At 38.5% G+C, this 27,072-nt stretch overlaps 1 protein-coding gene and 1 long non-coding RNA gene across 2 annotated transcripts in view; one reads left to right on the top strand and one right to left on the bottom strand.

Annotated features, from left to right (window-relative positions):
• Zswim5 (zinc finger SWIM-type containing 5) overlaps positions 1–27,072 on the top strand; it is a 112,454-nt gene that overhangs the window by 17,716 nt on the left and 67,666 nt on the right. The window lies entirely within an intron of this gene.
• On the bottom strand, positions 549–27,070 carry LOC132652745 (uncharacterized). The gene is made up of 3 exons (XR_009590319.1): positions 26,977–27,070; positions 4,620–4,703; positions 549–1,085 (listed from the first exon to the last, which is right to left on the bottom strand). It is a non-coding gene; the product is annotated as an uncharacterized LOC132652745 (long non-coding RNA).

Genomic DNA, 27,072 nt, shown 5'->3' with positions numbered 1-27,072 from the left:
CTCCCCTTCCCAGGTGAGAGCAGCTTCACAGAAATCCTATCGTCTGCTTTCAGAGAGCTCGCCCGGGAATACTTTGATTGAGGGTAGCTTGTGGAGAAGGACATATTGGTGAGCTGCCAGCAGACCTGGGGGTTAAAGGAATGAGCCCCTTGATCCTGAAAGAAGGATCCTGAACTCATTTCATATGGTAAATTCACCAGCGTTGATGCAGCTTCTCCAAGATTCTGTTTAGTCTGTTTTCTGGGGAAATCTGAGAGTTACGATCAACAGGTGAGTTATTGCAGCTGTTATCCTAAAACTAATAATGTACAGATTTCTGCAGGGCTAGGTAGTTACCTGCAGGGTGAGGGTGAATATTTTCATTAAGGCATCTGAGCCTCCTTATGTCCTTCCTCAGGTCTTATTGTTCATTTCCTGAGTATGTGTCAGTGGTAACCTAAATGCTGAAAGGTATTCTTTGTGTTGGTGAATCTGCTGCACTTTATATAAACACTAACTTTTGTAACGATAGCACATTACAAGCAAGTCTGTTATATAGACTTTAAAGATCAAATACAGTATTGCTAGTTTTCTTTATACTTTTTATTTGGTTGTTACTAAGTTTCCAAGGCTGGCCTTGAACCTGTTGATCTTCCTGCCACAGCAGTTAAGAGCACTTGCTAGTCTTTCAGAGGACCCAAGTTCAGTTCCCAGCACCCATGTTGGATGGCTCACAACCACGTGTAACTCCAGCTCTGGTGGATCTGTCTGGCCTCCAAGGGCACCCCGCACACATGCAGAATACATAGTAAACACAAGCACATAGATAAAAATAAAATCTTTCAAAATCAGTTATTGGTTGTGTGTGGGGGAATATGTGTCAATGTGATATGTGATTTGTATGTATGGTCTCACACATGCCTTGGCATATGTGGAGGTTAAAGGACAGCTTTATGAAGTCCATTCTCTTCTCCCACTTTCAAACTGGTTCAGGTGTAGATCGAAGGTCTTCAGGTATTTCCATGATGAAGCGTCTCCTTAGCCTTGGGAAATGATTCTAAGATGCTGCTTTGCTATTCAAGCAGGAGCTGAGAAGATGCGGCAGGCTGTGGAAGGAGGAAGAGGCAGTGACAGCTGGTTAGCATTGGTGTCTGTGTAGAGACTGCTCACTCTCCCTGAATTTCCTCACTGGAGGGTGGGGAGAATGTCTTGTCTCTTGCCTGCCATTTAAAAGAATTGGAGAAGTGTTTTGTTTGCCAATGAGATCTCTTCCTCTCTAGTGTTAATCATCACTGATCTTACAGTTCGGGTTGTCAGGATCATAGATTTGGAGGAATTGCTGCATTGCTGTTGTTCCTCTCCACTCCTGCATGCAAATTACATTTTTTTTTAAGATAACAGGGAGAAAAGGTTGGTCATAAATCATAGCCTTGTCATAACCTGTGGCAACACGTAATAGTAACACAAAATAAGTAAAAACAAATGCTTCATACATTTAAGAAAACACCCTTTTCAATATCATATGCTTTTTTCTTATTTTTTATATCATTATTCCTTATTTTCTGTTTAGCTTTGGGGAACATAGGAATGATTAGTAGATTTCTCCAAGAAAGTGACATTTAAGATAACGTGAGGCCTGGGTGTGGTGACACATGCCTTTAATTCCAGCACCAGGGAAGCAGAGACAATTGAATCTCTGTAATTTTAAGGCCAGCCTGGTCTATGTAGTGAATTCCAGGAAAGGGCTACATAGAGGGACTCTGTCTCAAAAAAAAACCAAACAAACATGTGAAATATGTAAAACATATAATACCCATGGATAATTTTCAGTTAGTTTAACAAATAGTTGTAATCATATCTTAGTTACTCTCTCTAATTGGAATTAGTAAAACCAAAAGTATTCACAGAAACTCAAAAGAAACTTGACTAAATTATTTTAAGACCAGTAATATATAACTACTATTTACTTATTGTATGCTTAAAGAATTGTGTGCTAAGTAAAGATTTTTGTAAGGTTATCTCCTTTAATTTACATTAGATAATATCTGCATGTGTGAATAAAAATGAATTAGAGGCATTAATTAATTTAACTAGTGTATTAGGGGGACAAAATTTATACCTAGAACTTGATTTATTTTATAGCAATAACCGTAAGAACAGAAAACAGGGTAGGGGCTGGAGAGATGGCTCAGTGGTTAAGAGTACTTGTTGATTTTTCAAAGGCATCAGGTTCAGTCAGTTCCCAGCATTTGCCTGATAGCTCATAGCCATTTGTAACTCTTGTTCCAGGGGATCCAATGCCCTCTTCTCACCTCCAAAGGTACCCAGCATGCATGTGGTATGCAGACCTACGTGCAGGCAAAACACTCAGACCCATAAAATAAAATAAGCCTAAAATTCTGCACTGCATAGGTCCTATACCGACTACTAAAACTTTTTAAACTTATTTTAATAAGTTATTAATATAACCTTTATCAACATGCTGAAGTTAATTTTATGTGAATATTTTATAGAAAGGATAAAAATTGGCTAATTCTAGTATAGGTGGGATTCAGTACAAATGTTTGTACAATAGCATGTCATTTCAGTTTTCATATACTATAGGACATGACTGTTAGCACAATATAATATAAATTCTATAGCTATTTTTCCAGTTTTACCTCCAGATGAATTGCTTTTGATTTGACTATTTTTAGATTCAATCTTATTTTGCATGTTACTGTAATAAAAGAAAGAGATGTTAATCTTTTCCCAGGATCCTTGATTTTTTTATAGCCTCCTATTGCAATGATTTATACCATTGTGAGAATTTAAATTTTTATAGAGTTTTACACTCTTAAGAATTGCAGCTATTTAAGGCAGCAGCTGCCATATTATCAAGGAACTAAAATTAAAAAGGAACATGACTAACTCCTGCTTGAGGACCTTTATGTTCCAGATATGTCAAGCTCCATTGTCTTGTCATCATAACTCTGTAACGATAAGCTTTATCTCTAGTTTATGTATGGAAAAAATACCTTCAAAAGTTAAAAGACTTGTTCAAATTCCTACAGTTAGGTTTAAGTAGAGCCAGGTTTTAGACCTATTTGATTTCAGAGGGAGGATTCAGTCAATAGATGCTTGTCTCCTGGGAGATATTTGCTAAGTGTTTAGTTGACAAAAGATTGTTATGTAAGGTGTATAGACAACTTAGTAATAAAAAAAAGACAAACAACCCAATAAAATACGAGCAAAAATGGGAAACAGACCCAACACAAAATTTATATACAAATGGCTAATAAATTAGCATAATTTGTCATGAGACCCCCAGTGTAAATTAAGTCTATACTGACATTACTGCATTCCAGTCAGAATAGCTAAAATTAAAACTCAAAATCCTCAGATAAACATTGTTACTAGGAATCTAAAATAGCATACAATCACTTTGGGAAAAGGTCTAAACAGACATTTATCTTACATTGTATTCCTGAATATTCACTCAAATTAAATGAAAGCCTATTTCAAGAGTCAACAGAATTTTTAATAAGTATATTTCATGGTAGCTTTAGTAATAATAGCTCTAAACTAGAAGCAGTCTTGAGCAAGAGAATAGTAGAATGAGCTGGCACGGTCATAGAGTGGATACACTTTTCAACAATGAAAGGAACAAACTACAGACACATACAAGCAAAACGATAGGAAAAATATGTTGACTGCTGGGAAGCAAAATGGCAGGAGATAAAGGTTCCAGACCTAGTGATCTGAGTTCCACCTCTTAAGACTCACATGATGGGAGGAGAGACCCGTCACTCAACTAATAGTGCAGTTTGAAACAGGATTGTTTAAAAACTATTATTATTATTATTATTTGTATGGGTGTTTTACTTGCATGTATGTCTGTGTACCACATGTATACCTGGTGCCTGAGGAGGCCAGAAGAGTACATTGTATCCTCTGGAACTGGACAGGTGTTAGTTGCCATGGGGGTGCTGGGAACTTAGGTCTTCTGGAAGAGCAGCCACTGCCTTTAACTGCTGAGCATCCCTCCAGCCCTTGGATTATTTTTGAGTCTTTTCTCTTCCTTTCTCATTCTGTCTAATTTATCACTAAGTCCTGATGATACTGCTTCCTAATTATCTGAATCAATCTGAAACTTATCTTTTGCCCCTCACCCCTTAGCCAAACTGTTATAATATCTTGCTGGTATTATTGCATTTACCTGAAGGGTTCCTATAACCGGACTACTTGACCCACCAGCAATATAAATAATGAGGCTTACTAATATTTTAAAGCTTAGGCCTTTTGTTGAACAGCCTTCTGACTACTCTAATCTTATCCTGGCTAATCCTGGTACTACATCCCATCATGGGGCTAGGGCTACCACTCTGCTCCAATCTGGTGCCTGTCTGTTCACTCCTGTGACTGCTGTCAAATCGCCACCCTCTGATTTCTTCTCCCAGAGTCCCTCTGTCTTCCCAGAAGATCTACCTTTCACTTCCTGCCCAGGCATTGGCTGTCAGCTCTTTGTTAAAGCCAATCAGATACAATTCTAGATTGCCTTAGGCAAGTGAGGAAGGAACAAGTATTTACAAAACATGAGCTGTGTGATGGGCCATAGCTCCCTGCCTGTACAGAATTAATAATCGTATACAGAGACACACCTTCACACAGGGCCCCCAGCAGGCTGCTCCAGAAGCCATTCCTGACTGTCTCCTATTTGTCATCTGTCTGTTAGGTTGATATGCCTGAAAAGACAAATGTGAACATGTTACTATGCAAATAAATAGCTTCATGTTGAAGGTCAGTATTACTTGAGCCCGATTGCTTGTAGTCTCTCTTTGTCTCATTTTTTTAAAGATATATTTATTTTTATTTTATGTGCATTGGTGTTTTGCCTGAACATAGGTCTGTGTGAGGGTGTCAGATCCCCCGGAACTAGAGTTGCAGGCAGTTGTGAACTGCCGTGTGGGTGCTGGGAATTGAACCTGCATCCCCTGGAAGAGCAGTTGAGCCATCTGTCCAGCCCCCTTAGTCTCTCTTAGTATAAAAATTAAACATGACCTGCGAGGCACTGCTGGCTATAGCCTTTGTCTTCTCCAAACATTGTTACTCTGGGCTCTTTCACTTCTTTGAACCACTAAGGCTCATATAACAGTGCATATTCAGGGTCTGATATCAGCAGACATTAGTCAATTAAATAAAAATTACATTCCAGAGACAGATGGGTGTTCATGATCTGATTTGGTGGTGGTTTCATGTATGTCTATCAAAATGCCAAGCTTAACACATCAAATGCTGTCCCTTCTGACATTTCAGGAGCAATGTGTTGCCTGCTAGTTTATTCTCAGCAGGGTTACAAACCTGTAAACATTAATACATTCTTTTTCATTAAAATCTTTTTCTACCCTTCTTTGTTCACCTAATTCTGTTTACTCTTCAGGCTTTGCTTAATTTTATTTCCTCAGGGTATAGTTTTGAATCTCCCCTTGTGTCTTACTAGGTTAACTCTCCCTTATTATAAATCCTATACTTTCCTTGAAAGCTTTTTATCATTTATCATAATTGTACATAACTGTAATTTTTGTTTGATATATTCTCTTTGCTATAAGTGTCACAAAAATAAAAACTAAGCTCTTTTTGTTTGGAGATGTATCCTTTAAATATACTGTAGGCATTTAATATTTGCTGACAAATGAACTATTGTATTCATTTATTTATTTTGTAAATATCAATTGAGCCATACCATGAGTCATGTACTGTTCGATGTTTGGAGTTACAGCAGTGAATAGAACAGAATCTTATATCTGCCCTCATGGAATGTATATCTAAGAGTTGGAAAACAGTTAGATCATCATGAGGTGATAAATACTATGGAGAAAAATAAATCAGAGAAGGGGGATTAGTAGTGTTGAGGCTTGTGGAATATTTGTCTCAGTGCTCATAGGCACATCTGGCCATTGCGGGTTAACCGGGGAATGCTGGGCTGCTTTGGAGGGCATAAAAGGAACGGGGCACCTGAGAGGCTTAAGGCAGATAATGAAACTGTAAGGGTTAGGGTCTCACTGAATTGCTGGTTTCCTCTGATGATCCTGCAAATGGTGATCTGGGTGCCCAGGCAATCTAATCCTAGGCTCATATTGAGCCCTGGGTCTCTTCCTTAATTGTTGCTGATAGTGTTATTAAGTATTCATTATGGAAAAAATTCTAGGAGACAGGCAACAATCTCCCTGACTTCAGTAGTTCCATGACCTCTGTTCCCTGAGCACACAATCTTGTTGGTAAGAGATGCATTAGAAAATAATTGATGTAAAACAAGGTGTACTAGTAGGAATGCTAAGTGCCAAAGGATGGAAGAAAAGAATTGTAGAAACAGGAAAGTGGTAGAAAAGGGGGTAAGATTTAAGTAAACAGAACAGTGGGAGCGTACATTCTAACCAGCAGCCGTCACTACGCAGGTGCAGGTTCCTACTCAAACTTAGTATGGCGCATGCTAAATATCTCCCACAAATTCAGACAGTCCTAATTTTCTTGGTTATTACCATTCTCCTTAACATTGTAGCCATTTTCCTTTTTCTCTCTCAGAACTGGGAACAGCCGCTGCTACCACACAGTAATAGATGTTTCACATAATGGCATGGTATGCCTCACAACTCTTGGAGTGAAATACAGTCTCTGTTTCTCTATATTAAAACCACCTCAGATCTCTAGTCTGTGTTCAGTAGAGAGATCAGAGTCTTTTTCTGATATTTTGTCTTGAAACACAGGCATTTCCTTTCCTTTGTATTGTCTGAAAGCTGTGGAGATTCATTCATTCTACACATGTGTGTCTGATTCCCCCTTCTCATCAAGGAAAGCCCTTAGTGAATTAATCAGGTGCTGTTGTACTCTGTTGCCAGGTGGTACAGACTGAAACACCTCAACTATATGGTTGTTAGTTTCCACACAGCAAAGTCTCAGTGTTTAAACTATTGGTTTGCTTATTTGCTTTTGAAACAGAGTCTTGCTGTGTAGCCCAGGGGGCCCTCAGGATCAATCCTCTTGTTTCAGCCTCCCAAATGCTGGGATTACAGGGCTGTGCAGCCATGCTCTGCCCTGTTCCTGGTCCAGGTTTCCGTTTTGTTATTTCTGAGATAAGGTTTTACTGTGTAGTCTGGGCTTGTCATTATTCACTATTTAGCTCAATCTGTCATTGAACCTTACTTTTTTGACAAAGACAGATAAGGTCATTGTGCAGGTGACGCCATAGACAAGCTAACTTGACTGCTTCAGTTGATCCAGGACAGTTTCTTCAGGTATATAATACAGTCTACCCTTTCAGAAGCTCTTCTTTTTTCTTTTCTTTCTTTCCTTTTTCCTTCTTTGGAGACAGGGTTTCTCTGTGTAGCCCTTGCTGTCCTGGAACTCTACTCTGTAGACTAGGCTGGCCTTGAATCCACCTGCTTCTGCTTTTTGAGAACTGGGACTAAAGGAATGCACCACTACTTCCTGGCTAAAAGACTCTGCTTTTCTGGAGGTGCTATGACTAGCTCAATGTGGGTTCCTCTCCTTACCAAACACAACATCATTGTCTTTCTATGAGAATCTTCCAAGAATTGACATTTTCTCTCCAGCTTCCCTAAGTAAAAGGATTCATACTGTGGCCCCTATGCTTTGCATTGTTTTGTTAAAGACAGTTTGTTCTTCCTGATAACCAGTGACTGCTGGATCTAGGGGTGTGCTGTTTATTCTTAAATCCATAAGAATTTTGCAAAACCTATTCACTAGACAGAAATAACTTCTTCTTTATGTTTACATAAATAATAAAATGAAATGAACCCTTTCAGTTTCCATTCAGAAGACTGTCAGCTGGGGAGATGGCCCAGCTGGTAAAGGCACGTATCAGTCATACAAGCCTAATTTGAGTTTGGTCTCAGGAACCCCTCGTGGAAGGAGAAAACAAATTCCTGAATGTTGGCCACTATCTACACATGCATACAATGGTGCATACACACCCCTACTCACACAATAATTTTTAATAAAAAATAAATTATAGCTGGGTGGTGATGGTGCATGCCTTTAATCCTAGCACTCAGGAGGCAGAGGCAGATGGATCTCTGAGTTTGAGGCCAGCGTGGTCTGCAGATTGAGTTCCAGGACAGCAAGGCTACACAGAGAAAGGCTGTCTCGAAAAACCAAAGATAAGTAAATAAATAGTTAAAAATAAAAATGAGAAGCTGGAAAATATAGGTTGGTTGATGACGTGTTTGCCGCAGATGCATGAGGGTCTAAGTTCCTTCCCCGGCATCTGTAAAAAGCCAGGTGTGACAGCAGATGCCTGTAAATCTCAGCCCTGGGGATGGAGACAGGAGGTCTGATGGCCACCCAGGTTAGCCTAATGGGGAGCTCTGAGTTCAGTGACAGACCCTATCTCAAATAACAAGACAGAGAACAGTTGAGGCAAGCATCTGATGCTCATGCACATCTGTGCACATATTTGCACGCACACACAATGAACATGTTCATGCTTACAAAAAATCATCACCTCCAAGTTTCAAAATGGTATGGATGAGATTTCTTGTGCTGTTGTTAAATGGGTCTAGAAATTCTGATTGACTAGCCATAGAATGAAATTTAGAAATTAGCATATTTTAAGACGTATTTTATGTCAGGTGATTCTAAAGCAGGTGTTTTTTAGTTTATCTTTGTAAAGCACAGTCTTGTATTTTTATTCTACTTTAATAAAAGTATATTGTTTATCCTTGGGCCTTGCTCCTTTTTCTCTTCCCCTCCTCGAAGCCTTGCTTAAAAAAAAAAAATGTCTTATGTGTGTGTTTTGCCTGCTTGTATATCTGTGTATTGTATGTGCCTGGTGCTTTGGTCTTTTGGTTGTCCTGTTTTGTTTTTAGACAGGGTCTCTCTATGTGGCTCTGGCTGTCTTGAAATTCATTACAGGCATTGGCTCACCTTGTTTTGAAATTTAGTCTGTTGTTTTGCCTCTTAATGTGCCAGGTTAGCTGGCCTGCGTGCTTCTGGGGCTTCTCCTTCTGCCTCCACCCTGCCACAGAAGGACTGGGCTTTATGTGGCTTCAGCATCCAATCCCAGGTCCTCACAGTTGTGCAGTGTGTGCTTTGCACCCTGAGCCATCTCCCTGCCCCCTGTTCATATTTTTTTTTACCAAGAAAAGTGAACATGTCCACACAAACACAAATTAAAGCAGCAGAAAACTGAAAACAAAATGAAATGAAATAAATCAATATAGTCATTTGGTGAACTACTAACTAGCAATAAAAAGGAACCAATGACTGATATGTATACAGCTTAGATGAACCTTTATGAAATATTATGTGTGCAAGAATTTAGATAATGTGCTTTCATTCATGCAAAGTTCCAGACCATAGAAACAATGCTAGCATTTGGTGAAAGCAAAATCAGAGTGTGGGGCCTGGTGTGGTGGCACACGCCTTTAATTTCAGTACTTGGGAGGCAGAGGCAGGTGGAGTTGGAGGCCAGCCTACTCTATAAAGAAAGTTCCAGGACAGCCAGGACTACACATAAAGAAACACTGTCTCAAAACACAAAAACCAAAACCAAAACCAAACAAAAAAATCAGAGTGGATGAGGCAGGTGGGACAGTGGGCCTGATGGAGTGTGGAGACCTTTGGAGGTGGTACTGTTATCCTCTCGGAACTGTTGGGTCCATTCGTTTGTGAATGTGTTCAGTTTTGTGATTTTCCTAGTCTTAGTTTGTAGGAGCTGATGTACTAAAAATATGGACTAGGTGGCTTAAGCATTCTTTTCTTCTTTTATTCCTTTTTTGTAGTTGTGCAGGCCAGGGAGTCAATATCAAGGCACTACATTTTTGACATGCCCTACATGTTTCATAAATGAACATCTCACCATGTTGTCGCATGCAGAAGTGGCAGAGGAGCTTTCTCTAAGAGCACTAATCTTACATTTATTTTATTGTTCTGGAACTTGCTTTGTAGACCAGCCTGGCCTTGAACTCAGAGAGATCTGCCCGTTTTAGCTACTGCTGCTGCTATTGCTGCTGTTTGTAGACAGGTTCGCACTATTTAGTCAGAAAGGTATCACTGTCATTATCACAGCCAACCCCATCCCACCTCTTTCCCTTTCCAAAACCATTTTTTTCCTATCTCAAAAACAAAATGCATTTATCCTTCAATGATACCAAAATGCCAGACATAAGAGATTGGCTGAATAAACTGAATAGAAAATATAAATATAATAAAGCATTATGTAGCCGTTAAAAGATTCCGTTATTTCCATGACATACTGTTTGGTGAAAAAAGCAATTTCTTATTTTATATCCTGTTGTTCCTGCTTTATATTGGTGTTTTTTAATTGATGCATAGACATGGAGAACTGTTATATTGTTACTTTTAATGTTATCATTTATCATTGTAAAATATCCTCCTTTGTCCTATTTTATTATTTTTCCCTAATTCTATTTTGTTTGGCATCAAGATAATGTTTTATTGTTTTCCTTTATCTGGTGTATTGTTGTTTAATCCTTTAATTTTAGCCTTCCTAATCTCTGATTTAGGTGTATCTCTTGTATGCAGAGAGGGATGAATTTCACTTAGGATTCATCTGAAAGTTTCCTCCTTCAATAAGTGAATTAAACCCACTTACAGAAAGATTATTATGTATCTGTTTAGTGTGTGTATGTTGGAGATGTGCACATGTCTGTGATCCGAGGCTGATGTTGAGTGTCTTCCTTGATCACTTTTCCCACTTATTTACATGTGTTTGTTGGAGGTAGAACATAAGATGGTCAGAGGATGACGGGTGAGTCAGCTTTAGTACCCTGTAGGTACTAAAGATCAGACTTAGTCTTTAGGCTTGGTGGCAAACACCTTTCCTCACTGGGCTGCCTTGCCAGCTCCTCCATCTAATTAATTAGCTAATTAATTAGATACAAGGTCTTTCCCTGAGCTTGGAATCACCAGTTGGCTAGCCCTGCTGTCCAGGGAACTCCACAGTATCTTTGTGTCATGCAGTGCTAGGGTTACACACGTGCTTAATTCTGCCCATTCTTTTTATATGAGTACTGGGGAGTGGCTCTTAGGTCCTGATGCTTTTGAAGTAGGCCTCAGCACCCCCCGTTTATTAAGCTCCTGGCAAAGGTTGCTGTAAATGCTGTTGTATTATTCTATGTTTCCATTTTTATCTGTATTTTATTTCCTGGGTTTTTTCCCCCCTGTGCTTTTAAAATTGTTTTGGTAAGTGAGGACTGTTTTGTTTTTTGCTGTGGTGGTTTTATGTTTATAATTTTATTATACCTACAATCGCCGTTTTTGTTTGGGGTAAAAAATATTTTTTTAATTTATTTTTTTATTACTTACAGTTTATTCACTTTGTATCCCAGCGGTAGCCCCCTCTCTCTTCCCCTCCCAATCCCATCCTCCTTCTCTCTTCTACTCCCATGCCCCTCCTCCAATTCACTGATGGGGGCTCCTCCTCCCCTTCCATCTGACCCTAGCCTATTAGGTCTCATCAGGACTGGCTTCATTGTCTGTGGGCCTGGTAAGGCTGCCTCCCCCTGAGGGAGAGGTGATCAAAGACCCAGCCACTTAGTTCCCAGCCCCTGCTCCCTTTACTAGGGAACCCACATGGAGGCTGAGCTGCCATGGGCTACATCTGTGCAGGGGTTCTAGGTTATCTCTGTGAATGGTCCTTGGTTGGAGTATCAGTCTCACAAGACTCCTGGGCCCAGATTTTTTGGCTATGTTGCTCTCCGTGTGGAGCTCCTGTCCCCTCCATGTCTTTCATCTCTCCCTTCTTTCATAAGATTACCTGCACTCTGCCTAAAGTTTGGCAATGAGTCTCAGCATCTGCTTTGATACCCTGCTGGGTAGAGTTTTTCAGAGTCCCTCTGTGGTAGGCTCCTGTCCTGATCCTTGTTTTCTCCCTTTTAATACTTAACCTTTTAGTATGTCATATATCACTTTTTTAGTGTTTTTGGTTTTGTTCGTTTGTTTTTTTTAAGACAGGGTCTCATATAGCCCAAACTAGGCTTGAACACTCCATGCAGAATCTTGAACCTCTTGCTTCTGCTTCCTAAGCACTAGGATCATAGTCATGTAAAACCACAACACTGTGATTAGGATTGCACAAAGACATCATGCATTCCCGGCAAACTGAGCTTCAGCTGAGCTGCTAGCCCTGGCTTGTCACTTCTCAATGGTGTCCTTTGACTCTCACTACTCCCTTTTTACTGTAATGTTATTATTTGACACCCCCCAAACATGTAACATGTCCCTCTTTAAGTCATAAAGAATAAGAAGCTTTTTCCTTGTTTTTTATTGAGGTGAAATTTCCATAACATAGTTAACCATTTCACAGTGTTTGATGCAGTGACATTTAGTGCATTCGTGATATTATGGATACAGTGCTTCTCTCTGGTTTCAGAATTTTTATCATCCCACAATACTGTGTTCCTCTTAAGTCATTGTTCTGTTTCCCCCCATGATTTACATAACTTTCTTATTTTGGTATCTTACATAAAAGGACTCCTAAAATGTGGGACTTGTGTTGGTTACTTTCTCTTAATGCTTTCAAGGTTCATGTATCAGCACTCTATTTGTTTATATGGCCGAATAATATTCCAATTGTGGTATCAGAATTTTTTTTTTCTGGTGATGTGAAGATCAATCCTAGGCCCTTGTGAATGCCGCCAAGCACTTTTCACTGAACTCCAACTCCAATCACATTTGTATTGAGTACTTTCTTATTGTAGTCTAAAAGTTACTATAGCATTAATTTTATTTTAACATGACTTATAGGGGAAAATCAACAAAATATTATTTTATAAAGAATACAGGAGCAAATGTAATGGCACATGCCTGCAATCCTCCTAGCTCAGTCCTGGGAGCCAGGACTTAAATAGTGAGAGCTTGCCTCAAAAAATAAACACCCTGAGCTAGGAGGCATGGTTAAAGGCACACACCTTTAACCCCAGCTATCAGAGGCAAAGCTGGGTGGGTCTCAAAGCCAGCCTTGTCTACAGAGTGAGGTCCAGGACAGCCAAAGCTACACAGAGAAACTCTGTCTCAAAAAACCAAAACAAACCAACAAACAAGGAAACAAAATAGAACAACAAAAACTACTCCTTTCACCACACCGACAATGCGCACAGCAAGAATACTGGTAGTGACAAAATACCCTATCCTAAAGTCGCATGCTGGTTTTCAATATAAACGGATGGTGCGCTCTAGTCATAGTCTTTGACATCCTGTGGACTCTGTAGACTGTGAATCTGTTGCAAATAAACGAATACAAATTTAATTCATAAAACTGTTAGGCATGTTATTTTGTCCTTAAACCCTTGGCTTAGCTTGGTTGCTGTGATGAATTTGCTAGGAGGGTTTTCCAAGGCCTTGTCTCACCTTTTACATGTAGACGGTGCTATGTGACTTGTTTCCCAATATGGACAATTATTGTTGTGTATAAGTTACAAAGTTAGTGAGCACAGAGGCTCACAGCTGCAATCCCATCACTCTGGGAGGCAGAGACGGACTGACCTCTGTGAGTTCAAGGCCTGCCTGGTCTAAAAAGTGAGTCCAGGACAGCCAAGGCTACACAGAGAAACCCTGTCTTGAAAAACAAAGAGTTTAACAATGGTAATATTTACATATGCCTCATATGAACATGGTCATCCAGTAAGGATTTATGTTAAATACTTTACTATACTTATCATTAAGCCTATAAAGTAGATTTTTGTTTCTAATTAATGCTTACAAGTTAGTTTACTGTATTTCTAACAAGTACAGAGTTTAAAGAGGTTTTTTTGTTGTTAGTGGTGCTTTGTTATTTGTTTTTTTTTTCCTTTGTTTTGCTTTTTCCTTTCCCCCTTAAACAACCGATTTTGTCCTATGTTGGTATGAATTAAAGGAAGAAAAATTCGGTATAAATATTATGGGACAAGTACTGTGAGAAAAAGTATTTAGTGTTTGGTACATTATAAAAGAGTTCAGTGTCCATCCGCCTTGAGGAGCCACTGAGGGTAGCTACTACAGGGAGACTGTAGCTTTATACCATTTTGCTCCTTTTAGAGAAACTTCATGATGCTCTAGAATATGTACTTACAAAGCTTTGGATCTCACAAAAGCCTGAATACATCTTTGATTGGTTATATATTAAGGGAAATAGCCCACAGCATGGTTCCAGACAAGTGTAGAGCCCAAACGATTTGATCCTTAAGCAGGGAGAAAAATTCTATTCATCATTAAGAGGTTAGACTGTAGAAGTGTTGTAATTATTTCAGCCTAAATTGGTTCACAGCTATTTTTTTTTTCAATAAAAGTTCTCTTGAAATTGTGAGGCAAGAAGACAGTTTTCATTTTGATGACCTTTGCTGCATTGTGTTTTTCTTCAAGTCCTCAACCCTACCCTGTAGCCTACTCTGTTTACTGTTCAATCTGAATCCTAATGTGCATCTGGAGGGATCCTGAGTCATGTGATCGGCTGAAGAGTCTCTTGTCCTTTATTAACACTCTTTGAATGTCTGATTTTGACACAGCATTTGGTTATATCGTGAGGAAACTTACTCCTGCTCTCGATGGCTTTGGGGTTTGTGCACATGCAACCTTATTTTCTCTCATTTTCTTCTATACACACATTTTTGTTTTGTTTTGTTTTGTTTTAATTGCAAAATCAAACAAAGAATGCAAGCCACATTGAGCCTTGACAGAGGTCCTTTTACTTGAAGGGCCACTCATATAATGAATGATTTTTATTCAAGTGAATATTCATATATTTCTGACTCTAATTTGTATGAAATGACAGCCTGCACACCATTTTGTTTGATTACAGTCCCTTCACCTTCATTATCTTTTGTCTGTTTAAGCTCCAGACTTGCCATATCCATCTTGACCCTCCCCCACATCTCTGTATTTTCTTTCACTGCAGTTTTTCTCTTTTCTCTTCTATGAGCATTCACAGATTGTTTTTGTTGTTGTTGATTTGTATTTTGGATTTTTTTTTTTTTAGTTCATTAAAAAGAGAGTGTGTTTTCTGGGTACAAAATACATTTGCATGCTTGAGAGGGGACTAAGGGGTCTGGCAAAGATCCTGCTTTTGGGAGTAAAGGGAAGTATAAGATTGGAGTTTAAGAAAAAAGTAAGAAAGGTGATTTCCCCCATCCCATTTTTTTTCTTTTTGAATTATATATAGCTAGTTTTTTTTCCTGTATGCATAAACCACTTGACTAACAATGGAACAAATTAGAGGCCTTTCTTAGGACTGGTTTTGAATGCACAATTGAGTTTTGCAAGGCAGAAACCTTTCTGTTGAGGGTATATAGTAACTGTATATTTTCAGGTGAGAAGCTGGCAGGTCTCAGGGTCTGTCTCCTCCCCCCATAGTTAATTAGAAATGGTTTTGTAAGAAAATTGTTTCTTGAATTAATGTATTTTATCTAAGGTGTCTCTTCATCAAAGTTTAGCCATGTTTTGGGTTAATATTCTTTTTTTCACTTTAAAAATTTAGATTTGGGAGCCACAGATATAGTTCCTACTTGCCTACCATGTGGAAGGCCTTGGATTTGACCCCCAACACTCCAAAATACTATATTTGGGGACATTCTAGCCCTTTTTTGAAGTTGATAATGTTAATCTTTATTTGATGATATTTGCTTTCTGAAAAATGTCATTTATGCCCACTGGAACCTGAAAGAACTGCAGAACATGTATAATAAAAGGCTGGATGAAGTGGCCCATGCCTCTCAGCACTCCTGAGTCTGACGTGAATGGGGGATTCCAAGTTTTAAGCCAGCCCAAGAAGAGATGCTGTCTCAAACAAAACAAAAACAAAACCCCTTTGTCTTTTTAGCAGCGAAAATGTAGGATTCAGCCAGGTTCATAGTGGACATGTAGGTCTGGGGCTGAGGTGATCATGTAGTTGGATATGGAGAAGGCAGGGAAGCAGAAATTACTTTGTGATGTAAAGGATGTTTGTAAGGAAGAAAGTTAATTTATCCCAGAGCTTAGCAATTTTTTTCCCATGGATAGACGTGTGTATGTGTGTGTGTGATTGTGTATATGCCTGTATGTGAGTGTATTTGAACAGGTGTGAGTGTAATCGGATGTATATGCATGCATATGTGTGTAATTGTGTGCGTGTAGGTCAGTGGTCAGCCTAGAGTATTTCAAATGTGCCTCAGAAACCATCCACCTTGATTTGTTTGTTTTTAATACAGGGTTTCTTATTGTTGTGGAGGTCACCGAGTAGACTGGGCAGTCTGGGTTAGCTGGCCTGCAAGCTGCAGGTGTCTGCCTTTCTCTGAGTCCCAGTGCTAGGATTACAAGATGTGTCTTAGGGTTACTATTGCAGTGACAAAACAGTGGGACCAAAAAGCAAGTCAGGCAGGAAAGGGTTCATTTAGCTTACACTTCCATGTTACTGTACATCATCAAAGAAAGTCGGGACATGAACTCAGACAGGCAGAAATGTGGGGGCAGAAGCTGACACAGAGGCAATGGAGGGGTGCTGCTCCCCAGTTTGTTCAGCCTGCTTACAGGACCCAGGACCACTGGCCCATGAGTGGCCCCACCTGCAGTGGGGTAAGCCGTCTCCCATCAATCAGTAATTAAGAAAGTGCCTTGCAGATGGATTTTATGGAGGCATTTTATGGAGGTTCCCTCCTTTCAGATAATCCTAGCTTGTATCAAATTGATATAAGACTAGCCAGCTTTTTAAAGTAGGTTCTGGAGCTCACACTCAAGTCTTATGCTTGTGTGGAGTGGCTACTTTGTCAGTAGATATTTCCCTAACCTTTGGCCAAAGGAGTTAAAAAGCCTTTTCTTGATCTGGCTTATTACATATTATAGCCATAAGCAGATATATTTCATTGAATTACACTTTCTTAGATATTAGGATTATAAACATGAATTGGATAAAGTTTACTCAGTATGAGTATATACCATTTTGTGTGTGTGTATATATGCATGTGTGTATGATATCTAGAAAGTTTTAAGATACTTCTGTAATTTATATATAACACATTTTGCAATATATTTATATGTACATGTTATATAATACATTTATATATGTTATGTAATATATGTGATTGTGTATTTATGTATTTTATGCTACCTCGTTTGTTTGTTTGTTTGTTTGTTTGTTTGTTTGAGACAGGGTCTGACTATGTAGCCTTTGTTGTCCTGGAACTCATTGTGTAGACCAGGCTGGCCTCGAACTCACAAGAGATCTGCCTGCCTTTGCCTCCTGAGTGCTGGGATTAAAGAGGCATGTACCATCACACCCAGCAATGCATATTATCTCGTATATGTTATATATTGAAATTCAAAGAAATCCTTGATAACATGTATTTTTGCCTGTTTCTAGACTTTATGGTTCCCTCTTCCAGGTAGATATTAAACAAGCAATTATAGTATATGTGCAGGAGAACAGCTAATGGAAATCATTTGGACTACATCATTACTTTTTCATTCTTTACTAGGTCTTTGTATCAGCATATATACATAGCTTTATTTCTTGCCCTTAAAAACATCGTCTCATGGATTTGGGTGCATTCCAGTGAGATCCTGGGTTCAGTCTTCTTTCCTCAAACAAGCAACAAAACTAAAAACTTCTCACCTCTGCTTCTGTCAGTTATCATAGTTCCTCTCTGTCCTTTCTATTAAAACCTAGAGTTGCCTGCACTTTCTGACTCCAATTTGTTGTCTTCTCCCATTTTCTCTTAAAAATCTTTAAACCAGTGTTCTGTTAATATTTGTGACCTCTTCTCATCGGAGCCACCAGTGACCTCTCCATAGCTCAATGCCATCTTTCAGTCCTTGTCTTCACTGTCAAGAGTGCTTGATTAGTTGAGCTCTCATCCTTGAGACATTGTCTTTGTAAGGATCCTTGAATACTTAAGCGTAGCTTTCTCCCTCCTGCCTTTGCTCATTCTTTGGCTTCTTTGATTTTAACTTTGATTCTAACTTTAAAGATATTTAATGATTTTTTTTAAAAACACAATAAACTTTACTTTTTGTGTATACTTCTATGCATTTTAACCAAAGTATATATTAATGTAACCAGTACTACTATTACAATACAAAATACCTCATTTCTCTGAATTCCCTTTAGTCGTATTTGTGACACCTGATAGTGGTCTGTTCTCCATCACCATAGTTTTGACTTTAAGAATGTTATATAGCTGATATGGCTGCTTATACCTATATTCTAGCATTCAGGAGGCCGAAATAGGAGAATCTTGAATTCAAGGCCAGTGTGGGCTATATAGTTAGACCATATCTCAAAACAACAAAACCAAAGAGAACATGGAATATTATATAACGGGGATTTTGCAGTATGTAACCTTTCTGGATACCTGCTTTTATTCAACATAGAATGTCTTTGATATTCTTATATTTTGTTGCATGAGTCTGTAGTTTGTTCCGTCTTATTGCTGAGTATTCGCTTATATAGATATACCATAAATTGCTTATCCTGCTAAAGAATATTCAGATTGTTTCCAGTTTATAGTTGATCAACTATAAGAGCATCAGTAATATTGATAACCAGGCTCTTGTGTTAATATAAATTTTCATTTCTTTAGGGAGAAATCCCAGGAGTGGGATTGCTAGGTAGTATGGTAAGTATATGTTAAACTTTATTTTAAAATCTGCCAGAAGTTCCCCAGTTGGTGTCCCATCCTTACCAGTACTATAATACCTTCTCATAGATATACATAGTATCTTACTATGGTTTTCATTTTCTCGGAGATAATGGTGTTGAACATCTTGTAAGTGCTGTTTGGACAAGTATCCAAAGCTTGTATTTTTAGTTGAGTTGTTGTTTTCTTGAGGTTTGGCAACTCATCATACATTTAGGATATAGGACCTTTATATGTCTTGCGAATATGTTCTCAGTTTGTTGCCTGTATTTTTAGTCTTCTAACAATACCTTGGTAGAGCAAAAATTTTAAATATTATGAACACTAATATAATGAGTTTCTTCTGTGGGTCAAGCTTTTGGTGATATGCCTTTAAACTTGGTGCCTACTTACAGATCACAAAGATTTTCTACCATGTATAGTTCTTTTTTTAAGATTTATTTATTTATGTATATGAGTATTCTGTTTTCTTGTACATCTGTATGACAGAAGAGGGCACTAGATCCTATTATAGATGGTTGTATAATACATATATATATTGTATATATATACAATATATATACAAGATGGTTGTATAAAACACATAGAGCCATCATGTGTTTGCTGGGAATTGAACTCAGGACTTCTGGAAGAACAACTAGTGCTCTTAACCATTGAGCCATCTCTCGAGGCCCCAATGTATAAGATTTGTATTTTACATGAAGATCTTGGGCCTTTTTATGTTTGTTTAATTTTTGCTTTGTTGGTCCTATTATGTAACCCTAATCACCCTGGAACTTAACACATACACCAGGCTGACTTTACTCTTCAAGCAGTTTCTTCCATGCCTGCCTCCCAAATGCTGAGGTTGCAGTATGTGCCATCACACCAGGCGTGATTCACTTTGAGTGAATTTTTGTATAAAACATGAATTTAGGGTGAGGTTTGCTTATTTTTGCTTATAACTGACTTATATGACTAGTTGCATATATTGAATTACTTATGCATCTTTGAAAAATTGGTTGGTCAGATTCATAGTAAATGATTTCTAGACTCTATTCTGCTTTGATATTTATCCCTTCACTATTACAACAATGTCAATTTAATTTAATTTAAGACAGCGTCTCACTCTGTAGCCCTGCTCTGCATGGAGCTTTCTATATAGACCACGCTGTCTTGGAACTCACGGGGATCTGACTCTCCGTTGTCTCTGGAGTGCTGGAATTAAAGGTGTGCACAACCATGCCCAGCAACATTGTCTTGATAACTGTGGTTTTATAGTCAGTGTGGGGCTGGGAGGTGTCACTCAGTGGTATAGTGTGCACTTAGCACGCACAGGGTCCTGGTGTCACTCCCAGCATCAATAATAATATTAATAATACCATAGTAATAATAGCATGATTCTCTAACAGTTTTCTCCTCTGTCAGCAGTACCAGCTAAGACTTCTAGCATGATGTTGAACAGGAGTGGAAAGAATACACATTCCTGAAGGCTCAGGGGTTCATAGCACTGGCTGCTCTCTCTTCTAGAGCTCCTGAGTTCAGTTCCCAGCAACCACATGACGGCTCACAATCAACTATAATGGAATCCAGTGTTCTCTTCTGGTATATATGCATACATGCAAATAAACACTAATATACACGAAATATACAAGCAGATATGCGAAAGAAAGAAGGAAGGAAGGAAGGAAGAAAGGAAGGAAGGAAGGAAGGAAGGAAGAAAGAAAGAAAGAAAGAAAGAAAGAAAGAAAGAAAGAGAAAGAAGAAGGAAGGAAAAAGAAAGAAAGACTACATTCCTTCCTCATTCCAGATCTTAGCTAGAAGGTATCAGGTCTTACTTAGTATGAATTACCTTTTTAAGGTTGAGGAAATTTCCTGCTATTACTAGTCAGTTAAATTTTTTTTTAAATCATAAATGGAGCTCTTGTATGGTAGGAGAATCTTGAGCTTTAAACCAGCTGGGGTACAAGGTGATGTTAAAATTAAAAAAAAAAAAAAAATCATGAATGGCTGTTGTATCTTGCTGTACTGTCTTGTTTTGTGTATCAACTCTTTTTTGTTTTGTTTTGTATTTTGAGACAGGATTTCTTGGTGTAGCTGTGGGTATCCTGGAACTTGCAGGCTGCCCTCGAACTCGCAGAGGCCTGCCTCTACCTCCCCAAGTGCTGGGATTAATGCCGCGTGCACCTTGTGTGTCAACTTGACATAAGCTAGAGTCATCAGAGAGGAAGAAGCCTCAGTTGAGAAAATGCCTCCATGAGATGTAGCTGTAAGGCATTTTCTCAGTTAATGATCAATGGGGAGGACCCAGCCCATTGTGGGTGGTACCATACCTGGGCTGGTGGTCCTGGGTTCTATAAGAAGGAAGAGTGAGCAAGCCATGGGGAGCAAGCCAGTAAGCAGCACCCCTCCATGGCCTCTTCATTAGTTCCTGCCTCCAGGCTCCTGCCCTGTTTGAGTTCCTGCCCTGACTTCTTCAGTGGTGAACAGCAATGTGGAAGTGTATGCCAAATAAACCTTCTCTCCTCAGCTTGCTTTTTGGTCATGGTGTTTCATCGCAGCAACAGGAATCCCAGTAAGACACTTGCCAGATATAATTCCTGGGTCAAATTGTATGAGCACAGTTTTTCTTCTGTACACTTGTTAAGATGATACATAAATTGATCTTCAGATATTCTCTACAGGAGAGAGCGCATGTTATATAATATTATGACATAGTATTCTTTGTCTACATTTCTGGATTGAATATGCTAAAACTTTGTTGAGATTTTTATGTTTGGGTAGAGTTCAACAAACTCTAGTTTGTTGTCCCTCCATATCTTCCCTCCTCACTTTGGTGACATGGTAGTTACATGGTCTCATAAATGAGTTTGAAAGTATTCACCTCTAACATCCTGCTCTTCCGTTTACTCTGAACTCAGTTTTTGAGTTTTGGAGGAATTACTCATTTCCTCAGAGTTGTTGAACGTGTATGTGGAGTTATTCCTAATAATTCTTTACTATTCTTTTTAATATTTGCATGGTATATAGTAACAGCCTGGCTTTTCCTCCTGAAATGGGCAATTGCTGTTTTCTTTCCGTTCTTTTTTTAGACTTAGTAGATGCTTTTTACTTTTGTTGATCTTTTAGCACACCAGCTTTGACTTTCTTTTCTCTGTTGTTTCTGTATTCAATTTTTAAAAGTAACCTACTAAATTTCAAAGCGATGGGTTTTCATATAGAATTTTCACTATATTTTATTGTGGTATGTATGTCTGGAGTCTTGGAATCTTGACTGCCCTTTGTTCTTCTACAAATGACCTTGAAAGCTTGTTTGGAGGTTCTAGGAGGGAGTATAGCTACTCATTCTTGACAGAAGAATTGTCCTCCTATCCCATCCTGTTTAAAGGATCACTCAGTTTCAGTAGGGAGGAAGAGAACCCAGATACTGAGTCAGCCAGATCCAAAGTGTCAGCCCTTGGAGACTTGTTGCAGCCAGATTATCTTCAAATCAAGTTGTTGTTTCCTTTCTTTCTCTTGATTGTATTCACTTTGTGCTTCTTTTTTGAATTACGTAGGAGAGAAGCTTAGATCATTAACTGAGGTTTTAAAAATACACAGGCATTGATGCTGTAAACTTCCTGTAAACACTGAATTAGCTGCATCTTACACACTTTGATATTACTTTCATTAAGTTGAAACATTTTCTAATCTTCCTTGAGGCTTTTAAGATCTTTTGATTATTTAGAAATATGTTGCTTAATTTTAGGAGTTTAGAGATTTTTTCCTTATATGCCCTGTTATTAATTTCATTGTAATCCAGTTATGACCTGAAAATAAGTGATTCTTTTTTTTTTTTTCAATGCAGTTTATTCAGGAACCTTGAACAATCATCTGACCCTGGGGAAAGCTAGCCCACAGCTTAAATAGCCTCTGGGTAGCCAACCCCAGCGTGCCATGTGGGCAATGCAGATAGGTCCACATACATGGAAGCAAGCCAGATCCTCAGCCTTAGCCAAATGTGGAATTGTTCGTGACAGAGAGCACTCACCATTGGGAAGGTGGAAGGCGGAAACCAGCTCCATCTTTAAGGCATAGCATTCCGCAGCTCTCTACAGTTCCCCCTTTTTGTTTTAGACGCATCAGGCAAGAGTAGAGGTCTGATCTCTGATATTAGAAATAAATTGGGACTTTGTACTGATGTTCATTTAGGTGTCATCCACCCAAAGAGCATCAGACCCGACCGATATTTTAAAATTATTAAGTTTCACTTTTTTAGCCCAGGACATGAATTATTTTCGTATTTCACAAAATAATGTCTGTACTCTTTAGTGGTGTTCTGTAAGTGTTGGTTGACAGCATTGTTGTGTTGTGTATATCACTGAATATTTTCTATTAGTTGTATCTTTTACTGATAGAGGACTGTTGAATTCTCCAGTTGTAACTGAAAATATTACTAGTTCCTTTTATTTTCTTTACATAACTTAATTGTTAGGTGAATACACATCTAGGATTCTTTTTCCTTGGTGAGTTGACCACTTTACCAGTGTGTAATATTCTTTGTGTGTTTGTGTGGGTGCTCAACCAAATTCTACTTTGCTTATGGTTACTGTACACATGGTGGCTTTATTGTTACTAATGCATAGTGTGTATGTGTGCTGATGAGATTGCTCAGCAGGTAAAATTGCTTTTCTATATGGCTTCTTTGATTCTTTCTTGTTCTCTGGGATTTTTTTTCTTTTTTTTCCCCCCTCTGGGATTTTTTCTCTCTATTCTAGGGTACTAATTATTCCTTTCTGCAGTGTATTTCTGTATCTGGGTCCACATAACAAGAAAACAAAAAGACACGACTTTACTCAACAGAGGAAGGCCTCCGTCTTTCAGATTTTGATTTCTGAGGGCTCCTGTTGCTGTCAATGTTGTTGCTCCTTTTCAAAGCTTTTCCATCACTAAGCTGGGCAGTGGTGGCACACTTTAATCCCATTAGGAAGATCTCTGTGAGTTCAAGGCCAGCCTGGTCTATATAGTGAGTTCCAGGACAGCCAGAGCTGTTACACAGAGAGACCCTGTATTGAAAAACAAACACCAAACCAAACCAACCAAACAAACAAACAAAAACTTTCATCACTAAAGATTGCCTGCAAGTTGGGATGGGACAAAGTAGGGAAAACTAAAGCACCAAAAATGGCGTGGGGCATTTTTATCCTCAATCTGAGCGTTCACATTGCTTTCCTGAAGCTTGACAGGTTTCCTGGGGCTTTCCCAGTCCTCACTGCTAGTTTTTGTTGTTTTTCATGTGGAAGACAGGAAAAGGGGATAAATTGACTGCTACTTCAATGTATTTTAAATTCTGGTCTCCTTCTCTCTGCTTGATATTAATGACTTTCAGCGTTCTCATAACCTTCTCCATGTATTCTGTCCGGATTTTAAAGTGTTTTTCCTGTGAAAGCCACAGTGAAGTATGCTTGTTTTATCTTATGTAGCCTTAGATCCTTCATCCTTTCACTTTTTCCTATTTATATTTTAAGTGATTTTAAAAAATAGGTAGACATAGTTGGTTCTTAGTGTTTTTTTTAAATATGATAATTCTGCCCTTTAAAATGGACCATTTATGTTTAATATGATTTTTATATGATTGTGTTGAAACCTGCCAACTTGCTGTTTATTTTGTTTGACCTATCAGCTATTTTTTATTATCTTTTATATTCTGTGTTAGCATAATAGACAAACTTCTTTTTGTAGCTATTTGTGGTTATATAGTATCTAACTCAGCAAACTTCTGTGGAGATCCAGAAAGCAAGTTTATAATTATACACACACATGCATGCATGCAGTCTCGTGCACACACAGATACATATGTGGTGGTGGATTTTATTGTTTGTTTTGTTTTTTTCGAAACAGGGTTTCTCTATGTAGCTCTGGCCTGGAACTCGCTCTGTGAACCAGTCTGGCCCCCAGATAGTGTAGTTCACAAAGCTTGACCACAACTTTACTGTTGTTGCACAGAAGCAGAGACAGTAAATAAATGAATGGCTGTGGTTAGAATCCAGTAATGTTTCGTTCATAAAAACAAGTGGCTGGTTAGATTTGTCCTATAGGCTCTAGTTTCCTAGTCTCTGCCTATTCCGTTAACATCATTACTGTGCCTTTCAGCTGCTACTAATGCCATGCTACTAAAGTAGCAGAAATAAAGATTTCTGTGTGCAGATTGTCCTAAATTTAGCTAATGGAAGTCCTAATTGGTATTTAGTTCTCTTAACATATTTCTATCTGTCTTTGAGAACTTCCTTGATTTTAGGTAATATAACATAATCTGGAAAAATATGATACTTACATATTTAGACCTGGAATTTACCGAGTGATTACATTTAATGAGAAATGAGTTTTAGAAACCAAGATCTACTTACATTATGAGCTTGTTGCCATAATGATGCCATTAAAAAACATTTGTTTCTATTTTATGTATATAATCATTTTACCTGCTTGGATGTATGTGCAACACGTGTACCTGATGCTTGAGGAGGTTGGAAGAAGGCGTTTGATCCCCTGGAAAGGGGGTCATACCATATGGGTGCTGGGAACAAAACCCATGTTCCACATGAAAGTAGCAAATGGTGCCATTGCTTTTGGTTTTTCCAGACAGGGCTTCTCTGTATATCAGCCACTTTGTAGACCAGGCTCCCCTCAAATTCACACAAAGATCTGCCTGCCTCTGCCTCCTGAATGCTGGGATTTAAAGGCATGTGCCACCATACTGGCCCAGTAAATGTGTTTTCAAAGTAATTGATTCACATCAATATTTTCCAAGTTATATTTAATATTATAGATTCTTCCTGTATTTCTCTAATTTTATACTTTGCACATAGAATTTTGATTGTTAATGCTAACACTCAATTAGCAATATGCGTAAATAATCTTCAGCACCAATAGTGCTTCCCACAGTAAAGCATGCTATGTGGTTCAAGGGTAGAGAGAGATTTCTGTGTAGTTTTTCTTTTGCTTCAGTTATATTTTTGTTTGTTTTTTGTTTTGTTTTTCAAAGAGACAGGGTTCCTCTGTGTAGCCTTGGCTGTCCTGAACTCGATATGTAGACCTGATCGACCTCGAACTCACAGTGATCCATCTGCCTCTGCCTCTGCCTCCCTGGTGATGCCATTTGCCAAGATAGAGGAGACTGGAGGAAGAGCAGGTATGGAGAGAGATTTTGCCAGATGGGGTAGAGGAAGGCACCTGTTTGAATAAAAATACACTGTGTTCATGCGGCCTCACACATGGTGATACCAGGTAGGAATATACTTGTCATCTCAGTGTTCGGGAGAGACAGGAAGATCACCGCTTCCAAAGAAGAGTACGTAGTGATTCTGTTTCCGTAATGTGAGTAAATTACTTTCACATTTACTAAAGAGTCTTGAACTGTAAATACAAATAATGTTTTGGGACAGTCAGCTGTGATAATGCCACATGAAGGAGGAAAGATAAACTCTTGGTGTTGTTTATTTCAAAGAGTTTTCTTCTCTCCTGTTCCAATCTAAGAGTCTAGTCTAAGTGTCCTGAGCAAAGACTCTTGTGTACTCGACAGCACAGTAAATGTGGGAAGGACAAAGAATAGTGAGATTAATTGCAACGTTTTTCCTAGTGGTCACTTAATTCTCTGAACAGGTTGAATATACTGTATATAAGCGGAATGAGTACATAGTTATAAATGATATCAAAACACATTATTAACTTTGTTACAGGTTGATTTGTAAAGGGAAAATTTAAATAGCTTTTCTTAGAAAAACCATTTCCACAATCAGCATGTAGAATTAAACATAAAATTATGTTAAATAAAAACTTTCATCATACCTATACATTTCATCACAAGACCTCTGCTAGTGTAATTTAGCTTTGGCTTTATTTTGGTTTAACAAGAAGTGGTTTGGTGTTTTTTTTTTTTTTTTTTTTTAAGACAGCTTCTCACTATGTAATTCTGGCTGCCCTGAAACTCAGAAATCTGCCTGCCTTAGCCTCCAGAGTTCTGAGATTTAAGAGCATGCTCTGCTATGCCCAGACCTTCCCACCCCTTATACAGGTATAAGATAATAAAAAGAAGCCAGGTGGTGGTCACACCTTCAATCCCAGCACTTGGGAGGTAGAGGCAGGTTTGTCTACAGAGTGAGTTCCAGAACATCCAGAGCTACACAGAGAAACCCTGTCTCAAAATCCAAAAGAAACGAACAAAGATAATAAAAAGATAAGAGAAAAAGTACATTCTGTTTGTTTTTCTTTCAATGCAGGGTTAGGCAAGCATTTTGCTCAGTAGCTTTTCTATAGATGTCTCCTAGATGCTGTTTCTGTCTCACTATTGCAGCTTAGGTTTGGCTTGCCTCTCAGCATTTTTCAGCATCCTGCTTTTTTCCCACTTGAACCCAATAGGAAAGAAAATAATTTTGCTTACATAATCATTCTTTTCCTAGGATTACCCTTTGCTGCTTTTTACAGCCTGGATAGACATTTTCTCTTGAATTCTTCTCAGCCATTTCCTGTTCTTTGA

The sequence above is a fragment of the Meriones unguiculatus genome, chromosome 3 (assembly GCF_030254825.1).
Source record: "Meriones unguiculatus strain TT.TT164.6M chromosome 3, Bangor_MerUng_6.1, whole genome shotgun sequence".
Taxonomy (NCBI): domain Eukaryota; kingdom Metazoa; phylum Chordata; class Mammalia; order Rodentia; family Muridae; genus Meriones; species Meriones unguiculatus.
Note: the sequence above shows the minus strand (reverse complement) of the source record. Positions and strands in the feature narration are given on the sequence as shown.